The 18,696-nt window shown below is 41.6% G+C and overlaps 1 protein-coding gene across 1 annotated transcript in view; it reads right to left on the bottom strand.

The window, feature by feature from the left end:
• Positions 1-18,494, bottom strand: part of LOC120861138 (fatty acyl-CoA reductase 2) — a 178,065-nt gene extending 159,571 nt beyond the window's left edge. Inside the window, exon 1 of the mRNA XM_040236774.1 lies at positions 18,077-18,494. The gene's annotated coding sequence lies outside the window, so the exon portion shown is untranslated. The remainder of the gene's footprint in view (positions 1-18,076) is intronic.
• Positions 18,495-18,696: the final 202 nt, after the last annotated feature.

Genomic DNA, 18,696 nt, shown 5'->3' with positions numbered 1-18,696 from the left:
GTAATTCTCTAACTCTCCCACGTGACAATAGCTCAACTCATTGAGCCAATCACTCTTCTAAATGGTTTACCTGTATTAACCTAGGAGTCAGCACAATTTAACAATACTTACTATTATAAACCTCATTTTACAAGTAGGAACCAAGGCACAGAAAAATTAAAGTGATTTACCCTAGTTCACATAGTTTGTAGACTAGTGCCAGAGGCCATGCCCCCTTCACCCAACCATATGCCTTTGTCCTGTCCAAAGCACAGACTGACTTCTTGTGGGAAGCGGTTCCCGATTGTTGCCTCACTCTGTTGGAGATATAGACCGGCCAAACTCTCTGAGCCTCCAGGAAACATCAGCTTACATGGAATTGGCTATTTATTTGTCTGTTTTGTCTACTGGTTTGCAAACAACTTAAAAATGTTGATTGAATTCATGAAAGAATGACAGGCCCACTAAATCTCTCTATCTTTGATTTCTCCTTACTTCATCTCTCTTCCATATAGAAGTGAACCGGGGAAACTAGTGAGACATTAGTGTATAGGTTTCATGGAGGCTCGTAACCCCTTTGTTTATCTGCCTTAAAAACCAAAGACAAGCCTTTTGATTGTTGTTCTCCATGTTTGGTGATGAACTCATCATGCTATTAAGACAGCAATTTTCTTCATCCATAGTCACTATATCTAGGGCCCAATTTGTTTTAAATTTTATACTTTGACTCATTTTTTAATATATACATTTGATTGAAGTATAGTTGACATAATATTTCAGGTGATTCCATTATACATACACACATATTATTTTTCAGATTATTTTGCATTATTGATTATTGCAAGATATGGACTATAGTTCCTGGTGCTATACAGTAAATTTTTGCTGCTTGTTGCATATCTATTTTTTAAAAAATAAGAAATCTAGCATTCTATCCATACTAAGTCAAACAAGTAGAATCAAAATGTCATAAATTTCTTAGACAAAAACTCATAAGATTTCTAAAATATATATATTATACATACTACACACACACACACACACACACACACACAAGCTTTTCTACTATACTTGATAAAGGCTTGAGAAAGAACATAAAAAAAAATAGAGATGATGAAATTGGAAAACATACACCAAATGAAATGAGGGCACTGAATATGAAATAGAAAAAGTGAAACAAACTACACAAAAGTAAAAGATCATCATATAGTCCAGTTGTTTTTAAACATGACTGCTCATTAGAAACATATCTGGAGCTCTGGAGAAAAAATGGCAATACTTGGGCATTTGTATTTTTCAAAAAATTTCAAGATAATTCTGATATGCATTTGGATTTTAAAAAGTAATTGCAAGTTTTCTATTAAATTGTAATTTTGGAGATATAAAATTCTATTATTTTTCCACTGACCAATCATGATATAACAGGATTAAGTGAATAATAGTTACATGATCACAATAGGAAAAGATGTTTATCAGTTTTCACAATCAGTAGCCAGACAAAAAATAAAGCCATAATGGGAACACTGTTAACCTACCAATATGAAACACTTAACACACAATTTGGGGGGTTAAGCTGAGTGATGCAGTAAGTGGAAATGCATACATGTACATGTTTTCCCTACCCAGCCAGTTGGTGCATTGAATCCATTTACATTTAATGTAATTATCGATATGCATGATTCTATTTCCACTTTCTTAATTCTTTTGGGCTTATTTTGTATGGATCTTTTCCTTCTCTTGTGCTTCCTGCCTAGAGAAGTTCCTTTAGCATTTGCTGTAAAGCTGGTTTGGTGGCACTGAATTCTCCTTAACATTTGCTTGTCTGGAAAGCTTTTGATATCTCTATCAAATCTGAATGAGAGTGTTGCTGGTAGAGTATTCTTAGTTGTAGGTTCTTCCCTTTCATCACTTTAAATATATCATGCCATTCCCTTCTGGCTTATAGAGCTTCTGTTGAAAAATCAGCTGATAACCTGATGGGAGTTCCCTTATATATTATCTGTTGTTTTTCTCTTGTTGCTTTTAATATTAATCTTTGTCTTTAATTTTTGTCAGTTTGATTACTATGTGTCTTGTTGTGTTCCTCCTTGGGTTTATCCTCCCTGGGACTCTCTGCACTTCCTAGACTTGGTTGACAACAATTTCCTTTCCATGTTAGGGAAGTTTTCAGCTATTATGCTTTCAAATATTTTCTCAGGTTCTCTCTTCTCCTTCTGGGAAGCCTATTATATGAATGTTGGTGCATTTAATGTTGTCCCAGAGGTCTCTTAGGCTGTCTTTTTTTTTTTTTTTCTATATTCTGTTCTGTGGCAGTGATTTCCACCATTCTGTCCTCCAGGTCACTTACCCATTTTCTGCCTCAGTTTTTCTGCTATTGATTCCTTCTAGTATATTGTTCATCTCTGTTTGTTTATTCTTTATTTCTTCTAGGTCTTTGGTAAACATTTCTTGCATCTTCTCCATTCTGTTTCTGACATCCTGGATCATCTTCACTATCATTATTCTGAGTTATTTTGTCTGAAAGGTGCCTATCGCCACTTCATTTCATTGTTTTTCTGGGGTTTTATATTGTCCCTTCATCTGGGACATAACTCTCTGCTTTTTCATCCTGATTAACTTTCTCTAATGTGGTTTTTAGATGTAGAAACAGTGGAAACAGTGTCAGACTTTATTTTGGGGGGCTCCAAAATCACTGCAGATGGTGATTGCAGCCATGAAATTAAAAGACACTTACTCCTTGGAAGAAAAGTTATGACCAACCTAGATAGCATATTCAAAAGCAGAGACATTACTCTGCCAACTAAGGTCCATCTAGTCAAGGCTATGGTTTTTCTAGTGGTCATGTATGGATGTGAGAGTTGGACTGTGACGAAGGCTGACAGCCAAAGAATTGATGCTTTTGAACTGTGGTGTTGGAGAAGACTCTTGAGAGTCCCTTGGACTGCAAGGAGATCCAACCAGTCCATTCTGAAGGAGATCAACCCTGGGATTTCTTTGGAAGGAATGATGCTAAAGCTGAAACTCCAATACTTTGGCCACCTCATGCGAAGAGTAGACTCATTGGAAAAGACTTTGATGCTGGGAGGGATTGGGGGCAGGAGGAGAAGGGGAGAACAGAGGATGAGATGGCTGGATGGCATCACTGACTCGATGAATGGGAGTCTGAGTGAACTCCAGGAGTTGGTGATGGACAGGGAGGCTTGGCGTGCTGCGATTCATGGGGTCACAAAGAGTCGGACACGACTGAGCGACTGAACTGACTGAACTGAATGTGGTTTTTGTTCTAGCTGTGAGATTGTGGTTCTTCTTGCTTCTTCAATCTGCTCTCTAGTGGATGAGGCTAAGAGGCTTCTGTAAGCTTCCTGGTGGGAGGGACTGGGTGGTGAAAACTGGGTTTTGCTCCAGTGGGCAAAGCCTTGCTCACTAAAGCTTTAATGAGAGTATAAAAAAGCAAGTGACAGATTGGAAGAAGGTATTCAAATTACATATTTGAAAATTCAGTGGAAAAAAAGGCAAGTGACAGATTGGAAGAAGGTGTTCAAATTACATACATCTAATAAAGGAATTGCACCAAGATAGATAAAGTATATGCACAAGTCATGAAAAAATTACCCAATAAATAATAAACCTGATAAACAAATGGGGAAAAACGTGGGCACATCTCAAGAAAAGATATCCAAACGGCCAATGTACAAAATGGTGCTCCACTGTCAGTCACCAGAAAAATATAAGCAAAGGTACTATGTCATACAACTATTCTCCCACTGAAATGGATAAAATGAAAAAAACAGGCAAAGGACACATGAAGAAATGTCAATTTGTATTGACAGATGGAACAAGTAGAACCTCTTGACTACTGCTTCTGGGAGTATACACTGTAAAACCACTTTGGTAAACCCTTTGGCAGTTTTTATTAAAGCTCTCTACATAAATCAGTTCCATATAGAGGTATTCCCATCTGCAGTTTGTACATTTGTTCAGCAAAAGACATTCATAAGAAAGTTCTTAGTAGCACTATTCCCAAGAACTCTATAGTGGAAACTACCCAACTTGTCATCAACAGTAGAAGATAAATTAAATGTGGTATATTCACATTCGGAATAATAGACAGCAATGTGAATGAATACACAAAGCCCTGAAAGAATCTTAAAAACATAATGTTGAGTGAATAAGCTGGACACAAAATAACTCACACTGTATTTTACTTATATATAAAACTCCAAACCTAGCAAAACTAATCTATCTTTGAATCTTGTTAATCAATGACTTGGGCTTCCCTGGTGACTCAGTTGGTAAAGAATCCACCTGCAAAGCAGGAGAGGTGGATTCGATTCCTGGATCAGGAAGATGCCTGGGAGAAGGAAATGGCAACCCACTCCAGTATTCTTGTCTAGGGAATCATATGGACAGAGGAGCCTGGCAGGCCACAGTCCATGGAGTCACAAGAGTTGGACACAACGTAGTGACCAAACCACCACCACTCATCAACCGATGACTTACAGGTCAGTGTAATGGTTACTTTGGGGGGCAATAGGTGATGACATGGCACTCCACTCCAGTACTTTTGCCTGGAAAATCCCATGGATGGAGGAGCCTGGTGGGCAGCAGTCCCTGGGGTCACTGAGGGTCGGACACAACTGAGCGACTTCACTTTGACTTTTCACTTTCGTGCATTTGAGAAGGAAATGGCAACCCACTCCAGTATTCTTGCCTGGAGAATCCCAGGGACGGGGGAGCCTGGTGGGCTGCCATCTAGGAGGTCACACAGAGTCAGACACGACTGAAGTGACTTAGCAGCAGCAGCAGGTGATGACAGGATGGCAGTGTGTGGAAAGTTGGTAGTGTTTTTCTTTATAATCTGGAAACTGAAATCTGAGAACTGCTTGCTGTATTTATGACACATTCACTCTTTCACATATAAGTTATATCTCATAAAAAAAATTAAAAACACGAGAAGAAAGAAGAGAATAGTTATTACCTGTGTTCATTATTAATCCATATCTAAAATGTATAGTTTTGAAGTGTTCATTTCTTCTTTTTCTGTTTTTGGTTTTGGTGTTGGTTTCATGTTGTTTGTTCTTATTTGCTTTTTGTGGAGGTTTTGTTTTGTTTGAGTAACACTAAAGTGCCTTGTAGACAGAGCTTCATCACCACATTTTCCTGGGTGTTATGGGTTGAATTGTGTCCTCCAAAATTCAAACGTTAAAATCCTCAACTGTAGTATCTCAGAATGTGACATAAGTTAGAAATAGGATTATCATAGAGGTAACTTATTAGGATGAAACCGTACTGAAGTAGAATGGGTCCCTAATCCAATATGACTGGTATCCTAATGAAAAAGGAAGTTTGGACACACAGACATACCTGAGAGAAGGGGATGTGAAGATACAGAGAGAAGATGGCACCTACAAGCCGAGAAGAGGCTTAAAATAGTTGCTCCTCTCATAGTCTTGGGAAGGAACCAACCTTTCAACTCCTTGCTTTTTCGAGGCTCCAGATTTCTGAGATGCAGGAAGGACGGGTGATGCTCAAAGTGCTTCTGCGTTAGGGAGGCCTCCCACCCACACCTACTTCAACCAGCATCTCACATACTTTGAAAGGCTGCTCTAGGGAATGGGGAACACAGAAGGTTTAGGCAAGGGAATGACATGATCCTTTTTCTGTTTTGGAACAATGGAACATTCTGGATTGTGTGACACACTGAAAATGGATCAAGAAAACCTAAGCATCCAGAACAGCTCTATGGTCCTTGTGAGAAATTCTCAGAAGGGATCTTTCCTGAGTCTGGAGGTCTTCAGGGAGGTAAAATGGTCATTTGATTGTTCCTAAGGCAGTGGTTCCCCATCTTGCTTTGATTATGACCCCTTTGAAAATCTGTTGAAAACTATAAATGTCCCCATCAGGCAAATACCCTCATCCAGATTTAAGAGTATGGTGATGGTGGTTTAGCTGCTAAGTTGTGTCCGACTCTTGTGACCCCGTGGTCTGTAGCCTGCCAGCTCCTCTGTCCATGGGATTCTCCAGGCAAGAATACTGGAGTGGGTCACCATTTCCTTTTCCAGGGGATCTTCCCAACCCAGGAATTGAACCCAGGTTTCCTGCACTGCAGGCAGATTCTTTACCAACTGAACTATGAGGTTAGTACTTAAGAGTATAGGTGAGGATTATTTCAAACAGAGGATTGGCTTTTGATCTCACTTGTAGAAATAAAGTTGGATGGTTGAAGATAATGGGGTGTCCACATGTCATCACACAGGAAGTCAGTGCCTAACTACTGGCCCTCCATCAAGACTCAAAAGTATCATTCTAAAACTATAACTTGCCCACATTGGTTGTTTCTGCTCTTCCATTTCTTTTTTCCACTATGATTAACAGTTAACTACTTAAAACACAAAGAGATTGTGTTACCTATCTTAAAGGGCAGAAAGGAAAGGAGGAAGCATGAAGAATGATCTCCATCCATGGCAATTTGGGGAAAGAGTGAGTGACTAAGAGGAAGGTGACACAGGCTAGTTAATCCTCAGGACTTTTGGTGGATACAGGAGAACACTGTTCCTTGGGGAAAATTTTCATTATCTTTCCTGTGGACTTTAATTCATTTTAATTCCATTTCTATTTTAATCCCATCACTCTCTTCTTGGTGTTAACTGCTCAGGGTCATGGGAAGCTAAATCATTTGCTGAAGCTGGTTAGGAGGGGAAAAAACAGGAAATAAAAATATATGAGTATCTTATATTTTTACACTGAGGGTCTTTGCTGAAAGGTTTCACAAACTCCAAAGTTTTAACTGGCTAAAAAATGTTCAATGAATAGAGGGCACTAAAGCTTAATGGCAGCTTATAACTAGCTTACCACTATATTTGCAGAGCCTAAGCTGGTTTTAGAAAAGGCAGAGGAACCAGAGATCAAATTGCCAACATCCGCTGGATCATCAAAAAAGTAAGAGAGTTCCAGAAAAACATCTATTTCTGCTTTATTGACTATGCCAAAGCCTTTGACTATGTGGATCACAATAAATTGTGGAAAATTCTGAAAGAGATGGGAATACCAGACCACCTGACCTGCCTCTTGAGAAATCTGTATGCAGGCCAGGAAGCAACAGTTAGAACCGGACATGGAACAACAGACTGGTTCCAAATAGGAAAAGGAGTACCTCAAGGCAGTATATTGTCACCCTGATTATTTAACTTCTTTGCAGAGTACATCATGAGAAACGCTAGACTGGAAGAAACACAAGCTGGAATCAAGATTGCCAGGAGAAATATCAATCACCTCAGATATGCAGATGACACCACCCTTATGGCAGAAAGTGAAGAGGAACTAAAAAGCCTCTTGATGAAAGTGAAAGAGGAGAGTGAAAAAGTTGGCTGAAAGCTCAACACTCAGAAAATGAAGATCATGGCATCCAGCCCCATCACTTCATGGGAAATAGATGGGGAAACAGTGGAAACAGTGTCAGAGTTTATTTTTGGGGGCTCCAAAATCACTGCAGATGTTGACTGCAGCCATAAAATTAAAAGACGCTTACTCCTTGGAAGAAAAGTTATGACCAACCTAGATAGCATATTCAAAAGCAGAGACATTACTTTGCTGACTAAGGTCCGTCTAGTCAAGGCTATGGTTTTTTCAGTAGTCATGTATGGATGTGAGAGTTAGACTGTGAAGAAGACTGAGCGCCGAAGAGTTGATGCTTTTGAACTGTGGTGTTGGAGAAGACTCTTGAGAGTCCCTTGGACTGCAAGGAGATCCAACCAGTCCATTCTAAAGGAGATCAGCCCTGGGTGTTCTTTGGAAGGGATGATGCTAAAGCTGAAACTCCAGTACTTTGGCCACCTGATGCGAAGAGTTGACTCATTGGAAAAGACCCTGATGCTGGGAGGGATTGGGGGCGAGAGGAGAAGGGGACAACCGAGGATGAGATGGCTGGATGGCATCACGGACTCGATGGACATGAGTCTGAGTGAACTCCAGGAGTTGGTGATGGACAGGGAGGCCTGGCGTGCTGCAGTTCACGGGGTCGCAGAGTTCAACATGACTGAGCGACTGAACTGAACTGAATACCCAATCTGACACATGGTAGATGCTCAGTAAACTGAATGAATGAATAAACAGAATAATCATGGAATTTGCAGTCATAAGATCTGGATAATATTCTACACTTATTCATTAAATAGATATGTGACAAGTCACTTCAGGTCTTTTGGACTGGCTTGTTCATTATAAAATGACAAATTTAGATCAAATATAGATATGGTACTTGAACATTCTACAACTTAGAATATGAATTGAGTTAGTTAAGGCAAAGCCGTTTGCTCACCATTATGTATGGAAGATTAGATGGCATATGTGCTAACATATAGTATGTCTAAGAGTTCAGGGGAAGGCTAATTTGAGAAAGTTTCACTGTCCTAAAAGAAACCGAGACCTAAATTTACCTAAAGTGCAATCCTGTGATCAGCAGTGCACTCAGTGGCACTTGCATAACCACTGCTTCAGGCAGGACTGGACCAAAATAGTAAGAAGAAAAGAAAGAAGTAATGTCAAAATTCTAGTAAGGAGAGAGGTTTGACAAGTCCAGGTTACTGAGAAAGAAGGAAACTGCTCAGTTCAAGAACTATTAACTCTTTCAAACTCTCCTGCAGCTTGGAGAAGTTTTGTAAGTAGATTTTAATGTTCTCAAAGCATTTTGGTGAGAGAATAAGAGTCCATCCTTCAGAAGACACAGTTATCTTCAGAACAGATATGTCCTGAAGATCTTGTGTAAATAAAACACAATGGAAGTGAGTCAATTCAGAAAGAGACAACAGTTACAGCATAATAGAACTAAAAATGCACAGACATAAAGTTGATTTCACTAATATTTATCAGGGTATCTTATGTACATTTATGTTTCATGTGGAATTAAGTGGACAATTTCTCTTAATTTTTAGACAAATAGTTCCATTTTTATTAAATGAGTATTATCTATCTCTAAAATGCTTTTATTATTGGATAAAATTATGCTATTACCAACACACTATTTAGTATTAAATGTTCTTTCTTGAAAACAATAGTGAAAAAACTTTAATACGTGCACACATAGTGAATTGTTATACAGAGCTTCTTTCGTTCAGATTATCAAATTCTTCTGGGCAGATTATTCCAGTTTCTTAACAATATAGGAGAATCTAATTCTGTTTGAAATGCTTTAGTGGTTTTAAATATATTGGGACCAGACACATAATTTAATGGTCTTTCTAATTTCCAACTATCTTACCTTCAAAAATACTGGGAACTTGCACTGACTTTTGTGGAATGTGACCTGTGATAAATAAAGCACCATTTTTCTGAAATGATCTAAAATGTGGAGCATTTTCACAATGACTTTTTTCTCATTTCTTGGCTCAGAAAATATTATTCTTGCCTCCTGTGGTCATCCTGTTATTCACCAGTGAATGTTATTGACCCAGCATCTCCGCTGAGGTGAATGGGTGGGTAAGTGGATAGGACAGGTCAGAGTTTTGCCTTTTCTACAGATTCACAAGGCAGAGCTTCTTGTCCTTCCCTCAAGTGTGTGCTTCAACAATTGGGGGCCATCTCTGGAGGAGCTTGTGAAGTTAAAATGCATTAGAAAGCATGTCCAAAAGCCAGAGGAGATACATTGCCAGCTGCTGCTAGAAAGGGCTTTTGCTGGACTTCAGAGGTAAAGGATACAGAATTATCTAGGAGTTCTAAAATAAACCATGACTAAAACAATAGATATATGCTATTCTCAGTGTCTGTTGATTAAAGTAAGATGATTTTTTTCACTGTCTACTTAATCATATTGTTGGTTCCACAAAAAAATATATATATTATTTTTGCTTTGATACAGTGTTGACTTAAGTGGAAAAATTGGCTGTTGAATGAAGATCTCACCTGAAACCAATCCTTTTTTTAGAGCCAGGTCTCTGAATTAGTCATGCAAAGTACCCTGATGAATGTGGCTGGCAAGAAGCCCCATATTTCATTCTATTTGATTGATTCCCCTGGAATACTGACCTCTGGATAGACTCTGTGACCACAGTGACAGACCTAAGTACAAGCCTCCATCTCCATCTTCTGTTTCTAAGTCCCACAGAAGCAACTGGACCAGCTGTTCTCACATTTGTACCTGTGCTGTGATGGTTATGAATGAAGGTACCTGGGGAGTCTTGTACCAAAAATCCTTACTCAATAAGTGCAGGGTAGGGATAATGAAAGGTATAGTTGTCATCCCAAACTTAAGACTGTCACCCTTAAACCATCACTCTTCACAAAAAGGATGCATTAATAAAATACAGATTTGCTTTACTGAAATAATAATCAAAGGTGACTACTCACAAGAAACCCATGCTTAGCAGCAGCAGACTTCAACAACTAAGTAATACCGGGGTTAATTACCCCCTAAACTTCTTGGACCCTGGGTATGTTTATCTGACAGCCCATCCTTTACATATGAGTTTAAATGTCTGAGTAACTTTCAAGAGCTATCACCTCAAAACTACCTTCTGCTCTTTACATTGGCAGGTAACACTAACTATCCTGTTGTTGTTCAGTCACTAAGTTGTGTCTGACTCTTTGTGACCCCATGAACTGCAGCAGGCCAGGCTTCCCTGTCCTTCCCTATCTCCCAGAGTTTGCTCAAATTCATGTCCACTGAGTTAGTAATGCTATCTAACCATCTCCACCTCTGCTGCCCTCTTCTTTTGCCCCAATCTTTCCCAGAATCAGGGCCATTTCCAATGACTAGCTATACTAGCTATCCACAATAAATGACATTGTCACGACTCCAATGACAATAATGTTTGAGGAGCTTCTAGTCCATCAATTTACCTATCTGTATTTCCAGCTTTGACATAGACTGAAATGTTTGAATCCTCCCAAAATGTCTATGTTGAAATCTAGTCTCTAACCTTATGGTATTTGAAGGTGGGGTCTCTGGGAAGTCATTATGTCTCGAAGAGAGAACTCTGGTGAATGAGACTGTTGCTGCTGCTAATTCACTTCAGTCGTATCCGACTGTGCAATCCCATAGATAGCAGCCTACCAGGCTCCCCGGTCCCTGGGATTCTCCAGGCTAGAGTACTGGAGTGGGGTGCCATTGCCTTCTCCGGGTGAATGAGACTAGTGCCCTTATAAAAGAGACTCCTAAGAACTCCCTTGTGAAGTTCCATAATGTGAAGTTACGATGGAAAGAAGGACATTTGTGAACCAGGAAGTGGTCCTCACCAGACATCACATCTGCTGGTGCCTTCATCTTGGACCACTAGCCTCCAGAACTGTAAGAAATACAGGTTTTTTCTTGTTATTTATAAGCAACCCATCCTACGGTACTTTATTATAGCAGCCTGAACTGCTGCTGCTGCTGCTGCTACTAAGTCGCCTCAGTCGTATCTGACTCTGTGTGACCCCATGGACGGCAGCCCGCCAGGCTCCCCCATCCCTGGGATTCTCCAGGCAAGAATACTGGAGTGGGTTGCCATTTCCTTCTCTAATGCATGAAAGTGAAAAGTGAAAGTGAAGTCGCTCAGTCGTGTCCGACTCTTAGCGACCCCATGGACTACAGCCCGCCAAGCTCCTCCATCCATGGGATTCTCCAGGCAAGAGTACTGGAGTGGAGTGCCATTGCCTTCTCTGAGCCTGAACTGACTACCCCCTAATATATAAAAGAAGTCTATTAAAATTTTGACAGCCAATGAGTTAACAGCCTAGAGTAAGGGCTGACAAATATTTTACATAAAGGGTTGGATGGTAAATATATTAGGCTTTGCAGATCACAGCTACTTATTATGTGGAGCACCAAAGCAGCTGCAATGGGATAACAGGATGAATTAGTGCACGGCACTGGCTGATTTCCAATAAAACTTTATTTATGCATATTACATGTGAACTTATGAAATCTTTCATGTGCCATGGAACATTATTCTTGCTTTTCTAAAAGCCATTTAAAAATATAAACACAATTCTTAGCTCAATAGATATAGTAAAATAGGCAGGAGCCAAAATTGGCCCTCGAGTCACTGTTTGCGGACCCCTTGGCTAGAGAACTGAGTGGATGAAGCCCTGGCCAGAGTCCATAGCTGTGTGAACTATTTCTTCTGTTCTGCTCTGTCGGTTGTTCTTTGGTCATAAATTGCACTTCTGCCTCCAGCCCACCACCATGCAAATACAGTGGGAAGCAGGAACAAAGATGAACGAGATTCACTGCAAAATCACTGTTCCTGCAGACATCCTATGTGTTCACACTGTGTACCCTGTTGGGGATATACTACAAACATAAACTAAGGCTCAGAACTACCATGGGACATGAGAGGCCCTTACCCACTGTTTATGCATCAGCTTCTTCATGGGTACATCTAAACTTGACAGAATGTACCCTCAAGAGGTCCAGCATAGCCTTGCCAGGAAAGTAGAAGTTAAATTTTTTAAAACTGTTTTTAGTCACACTGCAGATCTTGCTTGTGAATATCATTTTATCACTGATTCATACAGTGGAATTGTTTTCATCATCAATTTTGAGCTTATTAACAGAGTCAATTCAATTCTGGTCTTCTGCTTTCTTCCAACTAAGTTGCATGAAAGAGATAAGAGAAGTTGATGGTTAATAGAAAGCTGTGGATGTTAAGAGGTTTAATCTGTTAATATAGGGCAGCATTTCCCAAAGCGTGTTAGGCTAATGCTGACTCTGTCAGATGTTCTGCCAAAAAAAGCATTTCAAGGTCAAATAAGTTTAGGAAATGTGGCATAAAATACCTCTTCTTTCTTGATGATTCTTAAAGTGCATTATTAGTGTATTAAAGGCTCTGAGGACTCCTGCCATAAAACTGCTTAATTGGGTTAAATTGTTCCTTACACTTACATGATCAGGAAGCGTTTCTTTTTCTCTACCTGACTATTATCAACATCCCACGAAACTAATGATCCATAGACTACATTTCTGGGAAACACTGATACAAAAAAAGGTGGAAAAATGGAAAGCTTCTAAGCAAGGGAGTACGTTATGCTATAGAGCAATCACTTTCATAAGGATCAGGCCTTTCTATCTGGGTTTTTGTCATTTTAGACTATCCTAGTTGCTATACATGTATTCAAGTCAGAAAAGCAACAGTCATATTTGTTGTGGTGGTAACTTCTTAGAAAATTATAAAGTGTGTGCACATTTCATAAATAATCTCAAAATTACAAAGGATACAGTGAAAAGCATATTATTTTCTTCTCTCTCACCCCATTTTCCAACAGCCTGGCGTGTTTTTCAGAGGTACCAGGCAGTATTATCAGTTTCCATGTCACTTTTCAGTTCTTCTGTGAAAACTCTAAATTCTATGCATCAGGGACAATAGTTTTGAGTTATAAAAACTCAGTAGTATCTACTGAAGGAATTTCTTCTTACGCTTCTTTCCTCCCCCACCTCTCACCGCGTCTTTCACCAAGGTCTATCAATTCGACTTATGAGATGCACTTCAAGTGTGTACACTTCTCTCCATTTCCCCTAGTGTGCCCACTTCTCTCCATGTCCCCTGTCAGCACAGTCTGTGGCTGTGTCCTAACTGTATTCTACTTTTCATTCTTCATCCCGCTAGTCCATTCTCCTTATTTCAGCTACAAAGATATCCTTAAAATGTAAATTACCCTCTGGCTTCAAAGTCTTCAAAGGCTTCTCATTAAAATAAAATTCACAATCTTTATCAAGATCTGTGATGATTTGCATGATCAGGCTCCTGCCTCCCCACCCCCCACAACACACACACACACTCACACACTCATGTCCAGCCTCTCAGAAACTCCCTTTTCCAATACACGTGCCTTCTTTTTATCCCTTGAACACTTCCAAGCTTTACAGATTTCCTACTTGCTATTTCCTCTACCTAAATTGCTTTTCCCTCCTTTTTTCTTTTGTGCCAAGTGAATCCCTGTGCCTCCTTCAAATATCAATTTGAATCTTTCCTTTTCAGAGACCTTCACAGAGCACCAAATCGGAATCAGCCCGTTTTTTTCACAGCCCCTTGCTCTTCTCCATACTACTTCTAACATGTGTTATTATGTATTTATTTTTTAATGTCTGTAAGATCCAAAAGATCTTACACATCTGCTTTATTCCACACTAAATGCAGGAAAATTGTCATCCGTGTCTGGTCACAGAATGGGCTTAATGATTACATATTAAATGATTAAAACTAGCCAGTGGAAAGTTCTTTTTATCTCCTGCCTTTTTCTTATGTGAAACTTTACACCCTTTCAGATTTCCATTTTTTGCACACTTATCATCCAAAAGCCTCATTCATTCATCTCTATTAGAAGGGGAACTTTAAGGACCAACTCATGTAACTCTTAAACTTCACCAACCAGTTTGGTTTACTTTACTCTCTTCTTAGGAACTTATTGTATTTATTTTCTGTACCGTTCATTTGGTGCCTAATCTCATATTGACTTGTAACAACTTATCAGGTGTGTTAATAAACAACTTATATTTACATATGCGATCTTGCCAATGATATCATAAATCTATGGAGTACAGGACTTGGTTACTTAATACTCTAAAGTTCACAGCATGCCTCTGCACAGAGTAGCTGAATGAAAGAGTCCCCATCCACCTTCTTTTAATGCCTCAACTTTAAGACTTTAATATGGAAGTCTGACCCATTTCCTTTCGGTTTATTTTCTTTCTCAACCCTGTGTGTTGCCATTTCCTTTCTTTCAGAAAGGACCCATTTCCTTTCAGTCTATTTCTTCCTCAACCAGTGTGTTGCCATCATGCTGGGAATGAAAGCTGTGGTAAGGATAAGTTCTGAGGTCAGAGGGAAATGATTAAGGGAGGAATGTGGGGACAGAGGACTTGTCCAGGGTTTCTCAGTTCCTCCCGCAGTGGTACCGGAAGCGAAGATAACCTGTTAAGTGACTAGGTGTACTTTACATTGCCAGGTATCTCCCAGAACATTTAAAAAGAGTGCTTTGCTCAAGGGTTTGAAAATATGAGTATCTAAACGTTAAATGAGGCAGAAAGGATTACCTTCTCAAAAAATTTCAATCAATGACTCAGTTTTTCATTGTTCAGTTTTGGATGAACTTTCCCCAAATATCAATTTAATTCTAGAAGTATGTTTGGGATCCAGAAAGGTATTCTGTACTTTTAGTTGCCAATTCCAATCTTGCTCAAATAATGATTTTTAAGGAATACTTAAAATACTAAAAATCATAGCTACTTTTTATTTTCTTCTTCCACCAAAATATAATGGTTATAAAAGTTCCGCAACCCTTTTGATGTACTTAACCAGATTTCCTCAAGCTACTTCTGAAACATGGAGTAGAAAAGTAAGTCTGTAATAATACCATCTTTATTAGTATACAACTGTTCAGGGTAAGTAGACAGTTTAACAATTATTAGCTCTTTTTACCTGTATGTTTTTACAACAACCTGTTAAGATGATTACAGCAGTAGATGTTGTCTGTCATGTTTTATCAATGAGAAGACTGGGTGTAGAAGGACTTAGTGATAGAAGCCTTCGGCAGCTAACTTTCAGATTGTATCAGAGAATTTACCAGTCACGTAGGATTGCTGAAACAGTGCTGTTATTCAGGAAGTAACAGAATAGGCTTATGAACCTGGGCTCAGCACTGGCTGCAGAACTTGCAGGGTCTAGGATAAGATGGGAGAAGGCAATGGCACCCCACTCCAGTACTCTTGCCTGGAAAATCCCATGGACAGAGGAGTCTAGAAGGCTGCAGTCCATGGGGTCGCTGAGGATTGGACAGGACTGAGTGACTTCACTTTCACTTTCATGCATTGGAGAAGGAAATGGCAACCCACTCCAGTGTTCTTGCCTGAGAATCCCAGGGACGGGGGAGCCTGGTGGGCTGCCATCTATGGGGTCGCACAGAGTCGGACACAACTGAAGTGACTTAGCAGCAGCAGCAACTATAAGATGAAAATCTGAAGCTCCTGTTTAAAAATTACTAAGACAGCTGACAGTGACAGCAGAACATTAAGCCAAGTATGGGGCCCTTCTAGGTACTGGACCCTGTGAGCTGGCCTAGCCTGGGGTCTCTGGACCTCTATCATCTGGGTGACTGGGTATCCAAGAGGCTGTGAGCTCCTGAAATTGTAGATAAAATTCTATGCTAATATGCATAAGTTTGTTTTTCATATTTTGTAGCTTTTATCGGATCCTTAAGTGCTCTGTTAAGAAAATAAAATAAAGCATTAAGAATTCCTCTTCAAGAGTAATGAATGTCCTCAAAGAGACCAAACACAATGTCACAAGAGACTGGCAGAGGCGGCATGCTGCTGTCAGGATACACCAATGTTCCTTCAGAGGTTGTGCTTGTTCATGCGTACGTTTTCATAGGCACACAAGTATTAACACAAAGAGTTCTTAGGGCTGCCCAGATGTTGCCAGAAAGAAGTAACATCTGATTGCATTTTCAGAGGATAGTAAAGCAAATGATGAGACATTCAAGGTGATGTTGAGACATTCAAGATGACTTTCTTCACAAACCCCAAAGTGATACCCATGACTCTGATATGAGGTATTTTATTTATTTTCACCACCTTAACAGAAGCTTCTCCCTCTTCTGCAATTAGACGTCACACTCCGTCTTTTAAGGAGAAATGTCTCATTGTAAGATTTACCAACTCATGCTGATTTATATCAATTTTATAGATAACTATAACTCAGAAATAGGAATAAGGTAGGAATTTGTTAACAGAACAGGTGTAGAAGATGCCCTCAGAAAAGGGAAACGAGTACTCTAAAGACCTGTACCCTGAGAAATACAACAGAAGAAATGCTGTGAGTCTTGAGTCTGGCTGGTAAAAACCGATCCCATCTCCTAGAAGATTCACACACAAATAGCCCTTAAAATGGATTTTGCTTTAAGACCTGCTCCTTCCGTTTGAGTGACTGACTTAAAACTGTATTTAGTCTCTTTGCCCTTTTTCATTAAAAACGCATCTCAAAAAAAAAAAAAAAAAAAAAAAAAACGCATCTCAGCCAAACTCCAATTCATATGAATAGGGATACTGAGATATGGGTAATTGAAACCTCAGGGTAATTCTCAAATTTTCTTTTGCCCAGCACGTCAAACACTTCTTGATGCAGCCTCTAACAAGTAGGAAAACACGATTCACTTGAGATTTTGGTCACTCTGCTGTCTCCACTCTCGTCCCTGTTCATGTCACAATAGGGCAATACATAATTCAACCAGCCGCCAAAGCTCTGGCAGGTCCAGAAAGAATCTTTTTTGCTCACACCTAGTAGTCCATCCATGGAAGAATAAGTGTTCATAATTCTATACCCATCCCGAGAGGTGAAAGAGTAGGAGGCTGGCAGGTGGGACGTTTTTCTAGGGTTTCTAGGAGGAAGATGGTCATTTAGTCTTTTAATTGCATGGAATTGCCCTGCGGGTTATCATACTCGCCAAGGGTGAGTGAGCAGCTTCCCTCAAGCCCATCCGCACCTGTGGTAATCTGGTACCCGCTTACCTGCTCTCTCCAAGACGCCCAGGCCCAGCAAGAAGAGGTGGAACACACCTGATGGTGTAAGACGCCGCCCAGGCCCATTGCAGTCTAGGGGTCGGTAAGCAGCGAGGCCCGAGTAGGAGGATTCGTGCGGCCACAGCCCGGGGTAGGGCTCGGAGTCGCGCGCCCCGACTTGTCTAGCGCTCAAAGAGGGCAGCCGCCACGCCCCACGTGGCCTGCTCTCTCCAGGAACAGCCCGGGGGGCAGAGGAGGCCTCCGCGAGACCTGGTCGGTGCCTCTGCCCCATGGGCCCGCGGCCACGGCGCGACTCCAGCGTTAACCCAACCGTGCCCTTCCCGTCGCGCGCCCTTCCCGCCCCCGCGCGCCCCACCTCGGCTCGTGATGCCGGCGCCCAGCGCGCTAACCCGCCGGCGATTGACTGCGGACTGCGAGGGCAGCTCCAGGGCAGAGCCGCGGAAATCCCACTGCTCCCGCCTGGCCCTGCGCCCACCCTCGGTCGGGGCCTCGAGGCCGCCCCGCCCTCGCTTTCGACCCCGCCGCGCCCTGCCTGCGGGCCACCCCGGCCGGCTCTCGCTGGCAGAGGCGTGGGCGCTCGCGTGGCCGGACTGCGACCCCGAGTACCTGCTTCTCCGGGGTGCGGGGGTGCTCAACTAGTGGACCTCGAAATCCCAGTCCTTCCCCGGGGCTCCGGGAAGTGCTCCAGTCTCAAGGAAGCTGCTCTCGTCTTTTGGCTCCCAAACGTGACACTCTATATATCCGGCTCGGAGACTGGGTGTGGGGCGGGAGGAAACCACCCTCCCTCCGACCTTCCCCGCGGCCACCGCGGCCTGGGCGTCGGGCGCGGAGCCGTCTGCTGCTTCTACCCGGGGCGGGAGGAGGGCGAGGGGCTGGCGAGGGCCCTACAGGCCGCCGGGCGACCTCATGGTGGGCAGGGCGGCAGTGCGCGCGGGCCCGCCCCGCAGCTTCCATTCATTCAGCGCCGAGCAGATCCGCTCGCTATTACTCCCGGGTAGGATTTTTTTTCCCCTCATTTTTTTCTCTTTTTAAAACCGGTGGGTGAGGGGGGAGAGGGAGCAGGAAAGGCGCCCCTCTCTGGTCTGGAAAAGAAGGGGAGCTCCCACATCTTAAGAGAAAGGGGGCGGGGGGGGGTGGGAGAAAGGGGAGGAGGAGAGGCAGAGCAGGAAGGGAGAGACGGAGACAGAAGGAGACAGAGGGTCAGAGGTTCTATTGTGAACGCTTGG

Source organism: Oryx dammah, unplaced genomic scaffold (genome assembly GCF_014754425.2).
Source record: "Oryx dammah isolate SB20612 unplaced genomic scaffold, SCBI_Odam_1.1 HiC_scaffold_11229, whole genome shotgun sequence".
NCBI classification, from domain to species: domain Eukaryota; kingdom Metazoa; phylum Chordata; class Mammalia; order Artiodactyla; family Bovidae; genus Oryx; species Oryx dammah.
The sequence above is the reverse complement of the archived record's forward strand: the minus strand, read 5'-3'. Positions and strand labels throughout refer to the sequence as shown.